Source organism: Macaca mulatta, chromosome 4 (genome assembly GCF_049350105.2).
Source record: "Macaca mulatta isolate MMU2019108-1 chromosome 4, T2T-MMU8v2.0, whole genome shotgun sequence".
NCBI lineage: Eukaryota > Metazoa > Chordata > Mammalia > Primates > Cercopithecidae > Macaca > Macaca mulatta.
In genome coordinates this window covers 29,274,075-29,290,897 of record NC_133409.1, presented here as the reverse complement: position 1 = coordinate 29,290,897, position 16,823 = coordinate 29,274,075, and the positions used below count along the sequence as shown (strand labels likewise).

The 16,823-nt window shown below is 38.7% G+C and overlaps 1 protein-coding gene and 1 pseudogene across 1 annotated transcript in view; one reads left to right on the top strand and one right to left on the bottom strand.

Moving 5' to 3' along the window:
* Positions 1–16,823, bottom strand: part of NKAIN2 (sodium/potassium transporting ATPase interacting 2) — a 1,029,637-nt gene that overhangs the window by 541,402 nt on the left and 471,412 nt on the right. The gene's annotated exons all lie outside the window — the stretch shown is intronic.
* Positions 12,006–16,061, top strand: LOC708308 (ralA-binding protein 1; annotated as a pseudogene).

Genomic DNA, 16,823 nt, shown 5'->3' with positions numbered 1-16,823 from the left:
AATATCATACATGGCATTTCTTAATATACCTTTTTGAAACACAGAGTCACATTTTTCTGAGGTTAAATCAATAAGTTTATGTAAAGACCCCCATGGAAGTCAAATAGTTAATTTTAAGACTTTCCTACTATTTTGTATAATAATGCCATTTATGTATAATTCTAAATATGCCATCTAATACTCTAGTTGTGATAACAGAATCATTTATTATTTCTCACAGCTGTTCATTCTGCATAGCAATTTATAACCATTTCATAGTTAATACTCATGCTATCAAAAGACAAGTTGATGACTAGCATATTGTATGAGGTTAAAAAAACCAGAAAATTCTTCTCAAAAGTAACAAAAAGTTAACCCTAGAGCACAAAAATATTGTTTGGTTTCTGTTTAATTGAGCTTAACAAGTCACGTGAATTCCTGACCCTTGTTCTGTGTGTCCACATGTCAAATTTTATAAATGTGTATGTGAGTGTGTGTATATGCCTAATCACAAAGTGTTACTTGATTTTCAGGAATAGGGTTTTTTAGTGTTTTGGTTTTTTTAGTGTTTAGATTTTTAGCTTAATTTTTTTTATCATAACGCAAATCTCTCACCTTTTTTTGAATAATGTGTCCACATTCTGTGATAATAATTATTAAAATATATTGGGTAGTTATTATATTCCGTACAGTACAATAAATAGTTTAATATGTTTTTAAGTTAATGCTTACTTTTAAATCATGCATTTACAAGAATTATCTACCATTATCTTTATTGCACACATGAGGGAATCACATTGATGATGAGAGAGAATACATAACATGTCCAAGATCATAAATGCAGAGCTGTTATTTTAACTTCCATGGCCGTGATTTCAACCACATATCATTAGCAACTAAACACAGGAGAACCTTATGGTATTGTTTTCACAATTTTTAGGGCTTCCGCTTTACTACCAAATACTTTGCTAATTCAATAAGCCAGTAAACATAAGAGGTTATTTGTTCTTGGGATGAAGTAAAAGTTCAAAAAGACACTAATAACTATTTTTATACATAACTCCACGGTTTGTAAATTCCTATAATCACTATGATGACCTTATAAAATAAGCATGATTATTACTGTTACTCTATTACTACAAATTATGCAATTCACAGTACAGACTAGTTCATAGTTAGAACAGAACATTTCTGATAAAAACATGAACTGAAAGTTTCTACTATCAATGCAGTTAACAGAATAATAATACTGCAGAGGCACAAAAATGACATTTATCTGGAGTTGTACTATAAAATAATTTTATACCTTTGTAGCCCGATTCTCATTTATTAAGTTTAAAGTCTCCCTATACTCAAGTGAAATGAGCTGAAAAGATCACAGTGTAGGTCTTCCTGGTAGATGGATCACTGTTTTGATTTCTCCACAGAGCCTGTAATTTTGCTCAGTGGAAATCTAACTTCTCAGAAGAACCAGAACATATCAAAATGACAGCTGTTCTAGGTAGTTTTCATGACTCACTCAAAGTACATGACAGGTAACAGTTGGAAAATATAATGCATCCATTTAACCTTGAATTTCCAATATCTTCACAAAAGAGTCTCAACTGATACAAGGTAAACCTAATACACAAATTGGTTACTTATTCATAACACAGAAAAAAACACTTAATGTTTGGAAGACAAATGGCCATGGGCTTTTAAATCACACGTTCTACAAGAAATTATAGAGTATTACAGGTATTGAGCAATGTGATACACCGTCTTAGTTACTAATGAGGTGTGGAAACCCAAATCAATGATGAGATGAATCAGACATGTTCATGTCATCTGACAGAATTAGTTTTATACTATGATATATGCTAATATCTGAAATAGTGTATTAGTCCATTTTCACACTGCTATAAAGATACTACCTGAGACTGGGTAATTTATAAAGAATGAAGGTTTAATTAACTCACAATTCTGCATGGCTGGGAGGCCTCAGGAAACTTACAATCATGGTAGAAAGTGAAGGAGAAGCAAAGCATGCCTTAAATGACAGCAGGAGAGAGACATCAGGAAAAACTACCACTTATAAAACCATCAGGTCTTGTGAGAACTCACTAACTATCATGAGAACAGCATGGGGGAAACTGCCCCCAGGATCCAACCACCCCCACCAAGTCCCTCCCTCCACACACAGAGATTACAATTCGAGATGAGATCTGGGTGGGGACACAAAGTCAACATATCATTCTGCCTCTTCCAAATCTCATGTCCCTTTCACATTTCAAAACAGATCATGACTTCCCAACAGTCCCCCAAAGTCTTAACTCATTCCAGCATTAACCCAAAAGTCCAAGTCCAAAGTCTCATCTGAGACAAGGCAATTTCCTTCCACTTATGAGCCTGTAAAATCAAAAACAAGTTAGTTACTTCCAAGATACAATGGGGGAACAGGCATTGCGTAAATGTTTCTATTCCAAATACAAGAAATGTGCCAAAACAAAGTAGCCACAGGCCCTATGAAAGTTCAAAACCCAGCAGGGCTGTAATTAAATCTTAAAGTTATGAAATGACATTTTTTGACTCCATGCCTCACATCCAGGGCACACTGATGCAAGAGGTGGGCTCCCAAGGCCTTGGGAGGCTCTACCCCCGTGCTCTGTAGGATACAGCCACCACAGCTGCTTTCACAAGCTGGCATTGAGTGCCTGCAGCTTTTCCAGGTGTGTGGTGCAAGATATTTATGGATCCACCACGTGGGGTCTGGAGAACAGTAGCCCTCTTCTCACGGCTGCACCAGGCAATGGACCAGTGGGGACTCAGTGTTGGGACTCAAACTTCACATTTCCCTTCTGCACTGCCCTAGCAGAAGTTCTCCATGATGGCTCCATCTCTGCAGCACATTTCTGCATGGATATCCAGGCATTTCTATACATTCTCTGAAATCGAGGCACAGTTTCTCAAAGCTCAACTCTTATCTTCTGAGTACCCACATGCTCAACCCCATGTGGAAGCCACCAAAGCTTAGGATTTGAACACTATGAAACAAAGGCCCAATCTGCACCTTGGTCCCTTTTAGCAGTGGCTGGAGCTGGAACAGCTGGGACACAGGACACCAAGTCCTGAGGCTGCACAGAGCAGCGGAGCCCTGGGACCAGCCCATGAATACAGTTTTTCCTCCTAGGCCTCTGGGCCTGTGATGGGAGGGGCTGCATGAAGATTTCTGACATGGCCTGGAGATATTTTCCCCATTGTCTTAGCGATTAACATTTGGCTCCTTTTTACTTATGCAAATTTCTGAATTTTTCCCCAGAAAATGGGTTTTTCTTTTCTACTGCATTATCAGGCTGCAGATTTTCTGAATTTTTATGCTCTGCTTCCCTTTTAAATGTAAGTTCCAATTCCACCCGGTCTCTTTGTGAGTGCATATACCTGAATGCTTGAACAGCACCCAAGTCACATCGTGAATGCTTCACTGCTAGTAATTTCATCTGCCAGATACCCTAAATCATCTCTCTCAAGTTCAAAGTTCCATAGATCTCTAGGGCAGGGGAAAAATGCTGCCAATCTCTTTGCTAAAATATAGCATGAGTGACCAATAAGTTCCTCATCTACATCTGAGACCGCCTCAGCCTGGACTTCATTGTCCATATCATGATCAGCATTTTGTTCAAAACCATTCAACAAGTCTCTAGAAAGTTTCAAATTTCTCCACATCTTCCTGTCTTCTTACAAGAACTCCAAATTGTTCCAACCTCTGTCTGTTACCCAATTCCACATTTTCAGGTTATCTTTATAGCAGCTTCCTATTCTGCTGGTACCAATTCACTTGATTAGCCTATTTTCACACTGCTACAAAGATACCACTTAAGACTGGGTAATTTGTAAAGAAATGAGGTTTAATTGACTCACAGTTCCATATGGCTGGTGAGGCCCCAGGAAACTTACAATCATGGCAGAAGGGGAAGGAGAAGCAAGGTATCTTTTACATGGGGGCAGGAGAGAGAGAGAAAGAAAAAACCGCCACTTATAAATCCGTCAGATCTGTGAGAATTCACTCACTATCATGAGAACAACATGGGGGAAACCACTCCCAGGATCCAATCATCTCTGACATCCCAACAGGTCCCTCCCTCAACACACGGGGATTACAATTTGAGATGAGATTTGGGTGAGGACACAAAGCCAAATGGATTTTAGGGCAGAAATTTTCAAAACACCCAAGAAGGCCCACGTGTAGTTGTTCAAATGATAGTCTTTCCATGGATCTACATGTTCCAATCTATTCCCATATTTCTTACTGTTTATTTAGCAAGTATACCTAAACACAAACATCAATATGTGGCTAACTTTATCAATACATGGAAAAGCAGATGAGGGATGGGTTTCCTATATATTAACAGAAACTTTAGAAGTTGGGTAGAATAAGTTGCTAGGTTTATCATCAGCAGCATCCATTTGTTCAGTACTGATTTTGTATTCATTGAGAGCTCAGTAAAAGCCAAATAAAAATAGCTTACAATGTTCTTATTTTCATGTATCATATGGTATTGCTTTCTCATAGCAAATGACTTTCTCTAGAAAAAACTCGATTGCTATTTTTTAACAGCACAATCATATTAAACATATTAAAGCTGCCATCTGGAGAATTTGAAATTTGTCAACTAGGTAAAAATACAGATTTTTTTTTTTTTTCTGAAAAGCTGATAAAGAGTCCAAAAATATGCCTCATACATCATTATCAGAGAAACAATGTATAGACAGCTTTCTGTTTGGGTCTCGATAAATATTTTTGTGTTTCATTTACATTTTTATTTTATGAATTCAAAATAAGGTAAAATGGCCCTCCAATAGTCCTGCCCTCCCCTTTTTAGCTGCCCTTCACCCATTTGAGGCGGTGAGTTAACAATGTCATTACCATCATCAGCTGTTTCCTGTCAAGCAAGTACTATATTTAATAGGATTGCAGGTGGAAGCGTGTGGGCTGTTGTCATCAGGAGAAGGAGATGTCACAGTGACCTTCATGCCGGTGTCTCCTCTGTCTCCCTTCCCTCCCATCTGCTCTTTCCTTCCTCAAGTGAAAGCATAAGCAGAGGTTTCAGGACAGCATCTCTTTGGCTAGAGGAAGGCAGCTATGTGGAGACTGTCAGTCAAACCTTTCAAACTCTAGGTGACGTCTCTTTCGTAAAATTCAATTTCATACGGATGGGAGATGAAATGACAGCCTCACTTACTCTGACTGCTAAAGGCCAATCAAGAGATGAAATGAAAGCAGAACTGTTATTGAGATCACTACCATGTACTGGCAGTCACTGTGGGAGTGAGTATCTCAGAAACTGCAACTAGAGGCCGGGTGTGATGGCTCACGCCTATAATTCCAGTACTTTAGGAGGCCGAGGCAGTTCGATCACCTGAGATCAGGAGCTCGAGACCAGCCTGGCGAACGTCTCTACTATAAATATAAAAATTAGCCAAGTGTGGTGGCAGGGGCCTGTAATCCAAGCTACTCAGGAGGCTGAGGCAGGAGAATCGCTTGAACTTGGGAGATGGAGGTTTCAGTGAGCCAAGTTTGCACCATTACACTACAGCCTAGGTGACAAGAGTGAAACTATGTCTCAAAAAAAAAAAAAAAAAAAAAAAAAGAAAGAAAGAAAGAAAAGAAAAAGAAACTGCCACTAGAACTACAAGAGAATATCATTTCAGATGGCTGCAAGGACGTTTTTAGAATTTGTCATGAAGTACACTATTTCTGGCATGGTAAATACCATGTCTCCTGTGCCCTTTGAAGTAACCCTAGTATTCAATTCAACACAGATACGGAGAGGCTGCTGTGAAAAGAGGTAGTCATAATATTTGTTTTCCTGTTGATAGAGGTGTCTGTGGCTTTCCATGGGTGAATATAATAAGACATGATATTTTCTATCAGCTTTAGGAGTTCTACCACAGACTATTAATGCAGCATAGGTAACTGGTACAGGCACAAAAAGGTAAGTTCTGTCAAGGTACCTTAAACATGAAGATTCAAAGCATTTCAAGCACTGCTAAATTTTATACATGCTTCCTCTATCTATGTGTGTGCATATTTTATATACTACTATTAATATTAATAGCATTACTCTAAGCGTTTTATACATATGAGCTTATTTAATGAGGTAGGCAATAGTATAACTTAGGAAATATTATCTCCATTTTAAAGATGAGAAAACTGAGGCAGAGAGAAAGATTCACTTGACCAAGTTTACATGGCTGCTATTTGGTAAAGATGATTTGTCTAGAGCCCAAAGTTTGAACCATTACGATATCACTTCAGTCAGAGGTGGTGTTAAAATTTATATGCACAAACAATACTGCATATGTAGAATAAGTGTGTATATATATAAAATATATGTTATAATATATACAAATGTGTGTATATGTTTATATTCCATTATATTTTGCTTTCAAGTATGATTTTTCTAGTTCCGTGAACTCATATCATTTATTTTCTGTGCGTTCATTGATAAGTATGATAAAACAACACAAAACACTAGCTAATAAAAATGTGTAAGTAATAGAGTTTTTTTTTTCCTACTTCACTTAGTGCTCAGCATGATATTACATTGCTGCAGTGCTGCCAGTCTTCTATCTCCTAACGACATACTGTTTCATTCTATTGGAAATGGGAAAAAGTTAAGACATTGCCTCTGAAGCAACTGATACTACTATTGGGAGAAAAAAAATAGAACGCTAAATTTCTTGAAGTGGTTCCAATTTGCTTAGGAACTGTCTAAAGCATAGAACTACTTACAAATATGAATATTATACTGATGTATTGAGTTAAATATCATGTAGTAGATGTTCTTACAGATAATGGGCTTCCCAGAGTACTTACACATACTTCTGCTCTATCAGTTGAATTTCATGCACACCTACAGTAAGTTGTGCTTGCATATGTTGGCTCTTATCGCTAGAATTGTATGTTTACACAATGCTTGTTGTAAACACAAATGCAAGCCTAGTTATATCAGTTTTATTTGTTCTTATATGATTTAATTATTACATATACAAAGACTTATGAATGGAAAAATAGGGTTTTAAAAAATAAAAATGAAGTTTAAACATATTTAAAAGACTACATAAAGGCATAAAATGAGTTTCTAAAGGATGGGTGGAAAAACAATAATTAAGATATAAAAGAGTTCTCTTCCCAAATTATTTTACAAGTCTTTTTAAAGTTCTTATTCCACTGTGAAGAAATGAACATGTAAAAATTCACAGACAATAAATTAAGGATATTTTTCATGCCAAAAATGGTAAAGCTCCAACCAGTTATCCCATATATACACAAATGAGTCCTTAATTCTATGTCAAGAGTATTTTATAGTTTGAATTAAAGTAACATGTCAGATATGTATCTATCACTGCTTTAAAAATATTTTGGATCAACTGACTGACTACTAGTCCCAATGTCTAAAGAGAAGTTTATTGTATCTTTATTGTGATAAGCAATACATTTCTTATAATTCTGTATAAAAATTTTAATATATCCACTGTATTATACCACAATCTAGAGCACTAAATGATTCTGTAGACCATAATTTGTGATGTTGTTTTAGGAAAAATACATTCTTTTTTTGTTTGTTTTTTCTGAGACATGGTTTCTGCCATATTATTAGCCATGGTGGTCTCGAACTCCTGAACTCAAGTGATCCGCCCACTTTGGCCTCCTAAAGTGCTGGGATTACAGGCATGAGCCACTGTGCCTGGCTGAAAAATACATTCTTACCAAGAGCCCACACATTGGAAGAAATAGAATCCTAAAGAGTGGTAGTAGTTAGCATTTTTGATATCTTTCACAAAAACAGTGTTAACTTTTTAAACGTAATCAAGCAGTTTTCTTGTCATAGATAAATAATTAATCAGGATCCTATACATCCCTTTGTCCTTGCTTGACAATCTCAGCAGGAGTAACTATCAGGTTCCAGAGCTGTATTGTTCTTCAGAGTTCTGACAGCCATTCTGATCCTTACAAAATATATCATAAAGACAGTTTGTTGGCAAAGTTTCCTGCGATTTAACATTTTATTTTACCAGAGTTGAAAGTTTCTAAGAATGCTAAAATATCTTTTCTATCTTTATAGAATCTCTTTATCACTAGACTGGAATTTGTTAATTCTTCATGTTTGCTAATCACAGAAGAGAAAGGTAAAGCCTGAGAAGGATGACTAAGTAGCCCTTTCCATTGTATTTTAAAAATATGATCATTACATCTAAGAATTGTGTATGTACATCTATATATCTACATGTTCATATCTATATCCATGTACTGTTTATATCCACATCCATATCTTTATCTGTATAGACCTGACAACTGAAGCCTATACTCTCTTGTCCAATTTTATATTACTTCACTATGCTAAGCAACGTTAAAGTCATGTAGGTCTGTATGAATGTCTTAATACCTTGAAGGTGTTTCTACCTCTGTTTCAAATCAGCTACGTTTCTTGGGGAGAGGCTAGCAGAGTAGTAAAATGTCATGGCAAAAAGTTCAATTAAATTAGTCCAGGTGTGGTAGCTCATGTCTGTCATCCCAGCACTTTGGGAGACTGAGGTGCGTGGATCACTAGAGCTCAGAAGTTCAAGACCAGCCTGGGCAACCTGGTGAAACCCCATCTCTACCAAAAATGCAAAAAATTAGCCGGGTGTGGTAGTGCGTGCCTGTAGTCCCAGCTATTTGGGAGGCTCAGATGGGAGGATCAGTTGAGCTCAAGAAGTCGAGGTTAAAGTGAGCCAAGATCATGCCACTGCACTCCAGTCTGGGCAGCAGAGTGATAAATATGGGTTAAATTATGTGAGAAGCCAGCCATATCTCAGTCGTATACATAGAGTTTGACCTAACAGATAAATTATACTCCAAAAATGTTAGAGAAAACTTATAGGAAATAATTTGTCAATAAACATTCTTAGAATACTTCTTTACATAAAGGATCATCATGAGTATTATGGGTAACAGATTATGATGAATTCAAAAAATATTACATTAAGATATGCAAAATATATTTTGCTTCAGATATGAACAATCAAATAGACAGAATAAAAATCATAACTAAGTCTAGAAATAATGGTTTTGCCTCCTACTTTGTCTTTTTAATCTTGGAGTTTTGTATTTTGTTTATTTTTCAATTCTTCTTGATGGGATTTATTTGATTTACTGAAAATGACATTTCACATTTCTGTTTGAAGGAAACAATGTCAGTCTCAGACTCCAGTACCCTGGCTACAGGTGAGCTCCACTAAGTCCATGCATTTTGCTGACATGACATCACCCAGGTGTATTATACTCTTGCTGCTTTCCATTTCAACTTGTTCCAAGGGGGCTGATTGCCTTGCTGGCCTGGCAAAATCTAAAGCCTCATATGTAATTACAGCCCTGTAAGTGCATAGAGAATGGAGTAGCATCATGGTGAGAATTAGAAAGCAGCCTGGTCAGTAAAGCACAGTCTACTAATTACTTGCACTGGTGGTTTTTCTGTAGGAAAATAATTCTGGGTTTTTTGATAAAAGGCACATAAAATTGCCTAAACTCCCTTCCGTTATCTTATTACAAAATAAATTGCCAATTTTAGGCTATTTGTTTCAGTGTATCCATTTTGAAAATTCTAACTATGTATTTACTTTAAAATTGGTATATTTACAAGAATGGCATGTGCTATATGTCCTGAATTGAACCTATTTAAACAACTTTGGTATACAACAGTATTAAAAATAAAGCTGAAGAAAATAATATTTCTATATTCTAATATTTCTAAGAGTAGGATAATTTTTAAATTATAAACTGTTCCAAAGTTTGTTTCCATTGTTGAAAATAGTCATGGATAGCAAACATGAACCTAATACATACATAGATATGATGTAAAGTTTAACTAACATAAAGAAAGCATGCATCTTTCTATTAGTTTAACATATTTGAATGAAGTAACTTGAAAAAAAGCAAATGCTATAGGCCTCAATGACTTCTGAAAATGTAAATGTACATATCTAGATCCATGCCTGTTTCTATATCTACATGTTTACATCTATGTATATATCTATATAATATACATACAGCTTATATGGCCATATAATTTGGATGTGGACCAGTCTGCACAAATGGTGAAATTTATGCAGTGATTTTTATCAACAAATATACAATAAAAATTATGAGATATGAATTATAAATGACTTATACCAAGACTTCAAACATATTAAAGATTGGAATGGTGTTTTAGTCACCATTTTATATAGCTGGTATACACAACTTCAAACATTATTGTTATTAAACATTAGGTGACACTGAATGAGATATAGATTTTAAAATAGCAACTAAAAATTAAAAACTATACTTAAATATTGACCTACTCAAGAATTTATCACAAAAATGCAAAAATGATAAGGCTATGGCATCCGTTATTCAGCATCCTTTTCCCACTGGGGGTCCAATCTTTTTCTAAGGCTACTGAGTAGTGCTAGTTTCCACATCCACAATGTAATTAAGATTTAGTAATACAGGAGGTTTTATATCTATTTTATAGAGCAATTTCATCAGAAGTAATTGGCCAGTTGAAATAACCAACTATAGATTTTTTTTCTGTATTAGACTTATTTTTATTTAGAAATGTAACTTACGATTGCCCTGAAAAATCAAACCAAAATTTAGAACTGTATAAAGAAAAAAACAATCTTTCAAAGTTTAATATATATTTGCCAACTATGGCTTATTGTTCTCCACACCATCTGGGTAATGTTTTAGGAGATCTCCCAGACTGGGCACTGACAGAGGCAAAAGGAGATGAGTGAATACAGGAGTGGTTGGTGAGGTGAGGCATCTGCATACTAGAAGCTATGGAACTCAGGATCCAAAAGAAGAGTTTAAACAAAATACCACTAAATAAATATCGAAAGTGTAATTTTTAATGCACTTCTCCAATGTTAAATAGCTTCTCATTCCCCCTGCTACACACATAAATTGTCCTTATGAAAACTAAAAGAAACTTTTACTTTGTGAATTATGACGCCTTAAGCCCATATGAGTTGAGGAAGTCCAACAACTATTAAGAGATACTTAGGACTTATCCACAGGGTGTTCTATTTCCTTTATCCGACAAGGAAAACAGATGTTTATCTGCTCCTTCATCACATTGCTGAAAATTTATCTGATAGGTGCTTCAAAATTGCCATTTTCCATAGTTTGCACATCAGGAACTCACCCATAGAAATTGCTTGATAAAGCATAGATGGTTCTGAAATTTGAATTTCTTTTTTTAATCAAGTGATATTATGCATGTCTGAGTAACAGTATAACAAAGTACTACATGTCTTAAAAGAATCATGAGGGACATAGGACATTTGCTAAGCTGGGAGATGGTGTTGTCACCTGCCATTTAAATTAAACAAACAAACAAACAAACATTTATAGTAGCATAGATGATATGGTTTACAAATAAGTTCTAAGACCTTAGTTAGACCTTATCTGGCCTGTTACTATGATAGAAGACTACGAATTAACTATGTAATGATTTTTTTTTTTTTTCTTCTTGACAAGATACACAACTTTGTAAAATGTATTAACATGGCCATGTTAGGAAACTAAGAGTCTATAGAGTATCTCTTCAGTTGACAGGACAAATATAGGTATGGAGTCAGGCGGATTGAAGCTTGTGTCAGCAGAGCAAGGCCAATGAGCAAATGTTATCATTTATAGTCTGTGCTTTTCTGCTGTATAGTTCCAAACCTTGTTTTCTATAGATGCCATGTGATTGCTTCAGTTATATTCTAAACTTCTGAATTTGCAGTAAAAATCTAAAGGGAATGAGAGCTTCATGACTGCATGATTTTAATAAGTCTATCAATTTCAAGATACATTGATAGATATTAGTAAATAATAAACTCTTATTTTTTCCCATTGTCTTATGACTGCTTATACATGTACTTAATATGCAAATGTATGAAATATAGTATTTAGCCATCATAGTGACTTAAACTCCAGAAGCCTTAGTATTTATAACTATAAAATGAGTGTAGCGGAGGCTGGGCGGGGTGGGAATGGGGCGCCCGAGGCCGGCCTGGGCGCAGCGCAGGAGGCGGCTCCGGTGGCTGCGGCGGCAGAGTGAGCGCGAGGAGGCGGAGGCTGCGGCGGGGCGGGCGGTCGCGCGGCGGCAGGCACAGGTGTAATGGATAGGTAACAGAGAAGACCTCGTCCCTTCCTAGTCAGGGCATCAGCATGACTGAGTGCTTCCTGCCCCCCACAAGCAGCCCCAGTGAACACCGCAGGGTGGAGCATGGCAGCGGGCTTACCCGGACCCCCAGCTCTGAAGAGATCAGCCCTACTAAGTTTCCTGGACTGTACCGCACTGGCGAGCCTTCACCTCCCCACCACATCCTCCATGAGCCTCCTGATACAGTGTCTGATGATGAGAAAGATCATGGGAAGAAAAAAGGGAAATTTAAGAAAAAGGAAAAGAGGACTGAAGGCTATGCAGCCTTTCAGGAAGATAGCTCTGGAGATGAGGCAGAAAGTCCTTCTAAAATGAAGAGGTCCAAGGGTATCCATGTTTTCAAGAAGCCCAGCTTTTCTAAAAAGAAGGAAAAGGATTTTAAAATAAAAGAGAAACCCAAAGAAGAAAAGAATAAAGAAGAAAAGCACAAAGAAGAAAAACATAAAGAGAAGAAGTCAAAAGACTTGACAGCAGCTGATGTTGTTAAACAGTGGAAGGAAAAGAAGAAAAAGAAAAAGCCAATTCAGGAGCCAGAGGTGCCTCAGATTGATGTTCCAAATCTCAAACCCATTTTTGGAATTCCTTTGGCTGATGCAGTAGAGAGGACCATGATGTATGATGGAATTCGGCTGCCAGCCGTTTTCCGTGAATGTATAGATTACGTAGAGAAGTATGGCATGAAGTGTGAAGGCATCTACAGAGTATCAGGAATTAAATCAAAGGTGGATGAGCTAAAAGCAGCCTATGACCGGGAGGAGTCTACAAACTTGGAAGAATATGAGCCTAACACTGTAGCCAGTTTGCTGAAGCAGTATTTGCGAGACCTTCCAGAGAATTTGCTTACCAAAGAGTTTATGCCCAGATTTGAAGAGGCTTGTGGGAGGACCACGGAGACTGAGAAAGTGCAGGAATTCCAGCGTTTACTCAAAGAACTGCCAGAATGTAACTATCTTCTGATTTCTTGGCTCATTGTGCACATGGACCATGTCATCGCAAAGGAACTGGAAACAAAAATGAATATACAGAACATTTCTATAGTGCTCAGCCCAACCGTGCAGATCAGCAATCGAGTCCTGTATGTGTTTTTCACACATGTGCAAGAACTCTTTGGAAATGTGGTACTAAAGCAAGTGACGAAACCTCTGCGATGGTCTAACATGGCCACGATGCCCACACTGCCGGAGACCCAGGCGGGCATCAAGGAGGAGATCAGGAGACAGGAGTTTCTTTTGAATTATTTACATCGAGATCTGCAGGGCGGGATAAAGGATTTGTCCAAAGAAGAAAGATTATGGGAAGTACAAAGAATTTTGACAGCCCTCAAAAGAAAACTCAGAGAAGCTAAAAGACAGGAGTGTGAAACCAAGATTGCACAAGAGATAGCCAGTCTTTCAAAAGAGGATGTTTCCAAAGAAGAGATGAATGAAAATGAAGAAGTTATAAATATTCTCCTGGCTCAGGAGAATGAGATCCTGACTGAACAGGAGGAGCTCCTGGCCATGGAGCAGTTTCTGCGCCAGCAGATTGCCTCAGAAAAAGAAGAGATAGAACGCCTCAGAGCTGAGCTTGCCGAAATTCAGAGTCGCCAGCAGCATGGCCGAAGTGAGACTGAGGAGTACTCCTCCGAGAGCGAGAGCGAGAGTGAGGATGAGGAGGAGCTGCAGATCATTCTAGAAGACTTACAGAGACAGAACGAAGAGCTGGAAATAAAGAACAATCATTCGAATCAAGCAATTCATGAGGAGCGCGAGGCGATCATCGAGCTGTGAGTGCAGCTGCGGCTGCTCCAGATGCAGCGGGCCAAGGCCGAGCAGCAGGCACAGGAGGACCAGGAGCCTGAGTGGCGCGGGGGTGCCCTCCAGCCGCCCAGAGACGGCATCCTCGAGCCGAAAGCAGCTAAAGAGCAGCCAAAGGCAGGCAAGGAGCCGGCGAAGCCATCGCCCAGCAGGGACAGGAAGGAGACGTCCATCTGAGCAGCCTGCGCGGCCGTCTGGAGTCCACGAGACTGAAAGGACTCGTGCATCTTACTGTAACCCGGGGGCCAGGCCGGCTCTCCCGCTGTACATTCTGTAAAGGTGTCTTCTCTTCTCAGACTCTTCCTCTGTCACACGTCTGACTCCTTCGCGTCAGGCTCAGGTTCCATGGGAGGACGAAGCAGTGGACACATTGTGGGCTTTAGGGACAGATGAGTTTTCCAGAGAGTGTCAGCTTATTTGAAGATTAATTTTCTTTGTTAACTTAAAATAACTATTTTAACCCTTGAGTGGCTTCTTTTTAAACCAAAAATCGTCTTTCTTTGCTTTTTTATCACAGCAGAATCAGGATCTCTTTCTCATTCAAGGGGGGAACCACACCAGGTCAGCGCTGCGCCTGCTGTGGCTGCCGCGAGCCACGCCCTCCGGGATCTCTGGTACCGTCACTCTTGCTTGTGCCTTCCACACCTTCTCGGTGCAGATCCCTATGGGGGAGCTGCCTCACGTTCTCTGACTGGTCAGAGCAGCGCCTGGTGGGTGTTCCCTGGTCCACCCTCCTAACTGTCTCCTGCAGTTGTAAACTGCAGTCCATAAGCCCGAGTCACCAGGACGGCCTATCTGGCCACAGACGGGTTGCCTGTGGAGCCCGCCCACCGGCCCTGGGCAGCGCAGGCCTGCGGGGAGGAGGCCGCCCGTTCCCGCGGGTTCCTCACTGCGGGGACCAGCAAAGGCCTTCTCACTGGGTTGGTCAAAGGTAGTCACCTTGGCCTGGTGCATCCACAGAGGATGTTGCTCAAACCAGAAATCTTTTAAACGACTGACCTTCCTTAAAAACTGAATGACTCTGATTGCTTGCTTGGGCTAGAATGTACACGTCTCCTTGCCTGAATAAGCCATATATATGCTCTTAAACAAAAGTTTGAAATTATCCATATCGTCTCAGTGAACCTACTGGTGGACTGACTCCCAATTGACAAGATTGAGCAATAGAAAAAAATTCCTTTTCTTTGAATGGTAACTGTGATTCGCCCCACCCTATTTTCTTGTCTCTGGTCCATCCGATGAGACATGAGACGGATGCTCTGATGCTCTGAGGCTTCTGGGAGGCCGGGCCCTGGAGGCACGTGCTGCAGGTGCACTCTGTCAGAGTGAATAGCACCGTGAGACAGGCCAGGCTCGTGGCTCGGAAGACAAACCCCACACACACTCAAGGGGATGAAAACAAACCCCACACGAGGGCTCTCTCCTCCTCCTCCTAGGTAGTATTTATTTTCAGCACCTGTTTGATGCAGTTTTTAATCCTCTACCTATTGCACTGTTGTGACTCGTTGGCCATTATTTGATTTTTGTACGGAAAAAAGCTTTGTTATAGAAATCAGCATACTATTTTTTTAAATCTGGAGAGAAGATATTCTGGTGACTGAAAGTATGGTCGGGTGTCAGATATAAATGTGCAAATGCCTTCTTGCTGTCCTGTCGGTCTCAGTACATTCACTTTGTAGCTGCTGGCAATATCGAAGGTTCCTTTTTTGTTTGTGTAAACTCTAATTTCTATCAAGGTGTCATGGATTTTTAAAATTAGTATTTCATTACAAATGTCTCACCATTGGTTAACTAATTTTTGCCAGGACCATTATTGATCAAGCAAATAAATTCAACAGCCATTTGGGAAAAAGAAAAAAAAAAATGAGTGTAAACACTGCATCTTCCTCACAAAATGTTTATGATATTCCAATGAGATTTTAATTATAACAAGCAATACTTACTAAATGGTTACTATTTGTTATGAACTTTATATGCTTCATTAATTTAATACTTATAACATCCCTTATACAGCTTTCCTGAATATTCTCCTTATGCAGATGAGAAAACTGAAGCACCAAATGGTTAACTAACTTGCTCAAGATCATGGAGACCAGAAGGCAAACCCAGGTAGGCTCGATCCAGAGTCCACATTTCCAACCACAGCAATACACAACGTGAGGGCCCATCGTTGCTTGTTATCAACCTAACTGGTTTTCCAGCTTTTGGTCTTTTCCTTTTCTAATCCATCCTCCATATGTCACCAAAATGACCTTTCTAAAATACAATTCTAGCCTATCATTTCTATATAACTTTCCATTTCTTTTCAACCAATCTGTACATTCAAATTCATTCTCATATGTGATAAATCCCTTTAGCTTTTGGCTTAAGCTCTCATCCCACTCATCCAATATGCTCACAAACAAGGCCTAAACTATTTTAGGAATTGACAGCATTTTTACTTTCATACCTCTAGAGCTTTCAATATCTGCTGTGCATTTCCTGTAATAAGTTTCCAACTTTTCTTTATAAGACAAAACAATTTCCACTCCTCAAGGTCTTTATTAAACTTTTTCAGTGAATCCTGCTGCAATTTCAAGAGAGACGAGTAGCCCTTCCGTGTGTTGTCTAAATCTCAGATTAAACTTGTTATAGTCACATCCCCAGGTTACAATTATGAGTTTTCAAGTCTCTCTCTTCCACTGGACTTCGGGCTCTTCCAGGACGGCAATGGAATTTGATGCATCTTTGGATTATGAGTGCCTGGTATTTGATAAATATTTGGCACTCAAAAATGATTATTCAGTGCCTATTTGCCCTCCATAAGAAAGTCACCTAAGTGCTATATTCA